The following is a 2,747-nucleotide window of genomic DNA, read 5'->3' on the forward strand; positions in this document are numbered from 1 at the left end:
TATTTTTTTCCAGACTATGATTTCTTGAGTAGACCTTGAAAACATCCAGTTATAATTGTTGAAGTATTTGTTAGGAATAAGCACGATCTTACTCCGGCACGGTGTAGTCTCCGTATAGGACTAGAGTTGTAGTCCGGGTAGGATTAGTATAGATTTCCTAGTCGGTCCTTTGGTCCTGCCTATGCGTGTATATATACGTCTGCACCTAGGCTGTAATCTGTACCGTGAGCAAAAGCAAGAAATAAAGGAAGAAGAGAGGTGCGATATGCACCTTGAGCAATCCAACAGTTTTTTGCGTATCCGTGCAAGTAGTACTAGCTGAATCGTAAAGGCTCGATCTAGCTAGCAGCATACGTACGTGCGCGGAAGTAATCGCGTGCGTGCGCGCGTCTCGCCGGAATAGCGGCTCGCTGGTATCATCGTTTATCGTCGCTCACGCCGGAAAATACACGGCGTGTCGGGCCAGTTCTAACAGTATTATAGAAGTTACACACCGATTTAATCAACGGCTATGAAAAAATACATTAGCCAGAACCCATATTTGATTAGACGGAGCTACAGTTCCGTGCCAATCACCATAAAAGAGCTCACCCAGAAAATATTTGGGCTTAGCGGGAGAAATAACACTATTTTTTTAGTTCTATTTAGCGCTTTAGTGCGATTTAGCGAGCTATTAGCTGGAGATTCTATTTAGCACTAAAGGGCATATCTTTTAGCGGGAGTGTTGTGAATCAAAGAGATGGCGCGCTATTTAAAACTTTGGAAAAAACACAACAGTGTCGAAATCGTTAGAACTTTGTGTACGTGTATAGGTCATACTCATATATTGATATATATATGGTTTTGTATTCAAGAAACCTTTTTTTGTTCCCACTGCTGGAACTTGAAACTAGAAATAACCCTCTGTCATTAACATAACAGTTATTTCATCCAAAATCAGTCAACAAAACCCTGCACAGTGTTGAAATAATTACAACTTGGCCTAAGCTGTCCAGTAGATCATATATGTATTCAAGAAACATTTTGTGTTCCAACCGATGGAACTTGAAACTAGAAATAAAACTCTGCCATTAAACATAATGGCGTCATTCATCAAAACCGTTCAGGAAAACCCTGAACAGTGTTGAAATAATTACGACTTCGTGTAAGCTGTCCAGTAGGTCATATATGTATGGCTTTGCATTCCAGCAAGCAAACCATGGTAACTTGTTTATCTATCATGCTGCGCAGGTGGTAAATCATGTCTACTTCTCCCCTGATGGGCACTGGCTGGCGAGTGCTTCCTTGACAAATCCGTCAAGCTCTGGAATGGTATTACCGGCAAATTCGTCGCGGCGTTCAGAGGGCATGTCGCGGATGTTTACCAGATCAGGTCAGCAGCAGCCTTTTTTATATGTTCCCACTTTCGCGTCGATTCCAATACTTATCTGTTGCCTAACATCATGCATGGTTATTACGTCTGTCTTTTAGCTGGTCTGCGGTCAGTAGGCTTCTACTGAGTGGAAGCAAGGACTCCACGTCTCCACCCTGAAAAAAAGAAGCAAGGATTCGACCCTGAAGGTGTGAATGTGTCCACTTTCCTCTGGCATAAGAAAGAGGCTGCATGCACTTAAATTTTTTGCTGTATAAACTTGAAATGCTTTCATGTATTTGTTGGGATGGCATTGGTGTAAGTCATTTTTTTACAAGAAGTCATTTTATATTTTAGAGACGGTACTTTTGATAAACACGCTCATCTGTTGAGAAACTGAAAAAAAATCGATGGATATTGCATTTTATATTTTGATCCTTCAGGTCTGGGAAATTCGGGCGCGCAGGCTGAAGCAAGACTTGCCAGGGCACGCAGACCCGTGGACTGGAGCCCCGATGGCCAGAAGGTTGTGTCTGGCGGTAAAGATAGGGCCCTCAAATTATGGATGAATTAAGCTTAGAGCTTGTAGCTTTTGGACTTTTGGTAGGCCGAACTCTTTCTCGTCTCTTCCACAAGGCTCTTGAGAGTCGACTCCAGTACATCTCCGCCGCCCCTATCCTTTTCTCTCTCCGGTAGCTCCGGCGGCCGGCGGGATAATGGATTAGGAGGTTGGCTTCTTCTTCTGTATATAGTAGTAGTAGAGGTTGATGTTGCTTTTTGCTTGCGTGCCGTCGTGCCGTCTTGGAGTAGGACACTGGATTCCATCGGCCGGATCTGGTGCGCCTGGTGCTTCATCTCCATCCAGAAGCTGCTCTGGTGGCAGGAGTGGTGGATTGGTGGGAGGTTGAAGATCGGCATCTCCAACAATAAGGCCGTCCTTCCTTCTTCTTCTCTGTACCTGGCTGGGTCGTCATCGAGCGTCGGCTGCAGCCTGGAGATGCTCCGTGGCGATTTCTGTCCATGGTGGATGGAATGGCAATGGTGCGGATCTGAAGGTACTTCTGCTAATAAGCTCGTTTTTCCCTTCAAGAAATTCAATCTGGAGTTCGCCGTTTGCGTGCTCGCTGCCATGGAGGTAGGAAGTGCTGCAGATAGTGATTGCTTCTGCGATTGGAGTGTCTTGGAGGAGAGCGGGGGGGACTTCTGTGCAGCTTCGTCTTCGTTCTTCATCTCAGCTGCCGGGTGCTACTGCTATGCTGATGGAGCTGCAGTTGGGAGATCATCATCGATGACATCTCTGTCGCCGATTCATCAAGCCGAAGGGCGGCTGCTCCCTCCCTCGTTGCTGGCAAAGATTGGCCAGCACAAGGGCTCAATCAACCTCCGCTTCAGGAGG

The sequence above is a fragment of the Lolium rigidum genome, chromosome 4 (genome assembly GCF_022539505.1).
Source record: "Lolium rigidum isolate FL_2022 chromosome 4, APGP_CSIRO_Lrig_0.1, whole genome shotgun sequence".
Taxonomy (NCBI): domain Eukaryota; kingdom Viridiplantae; phylum Streptophyta; class Magnoliopsida; order Poales; family Poaceae; genus Lolium; species Lolium rigidum.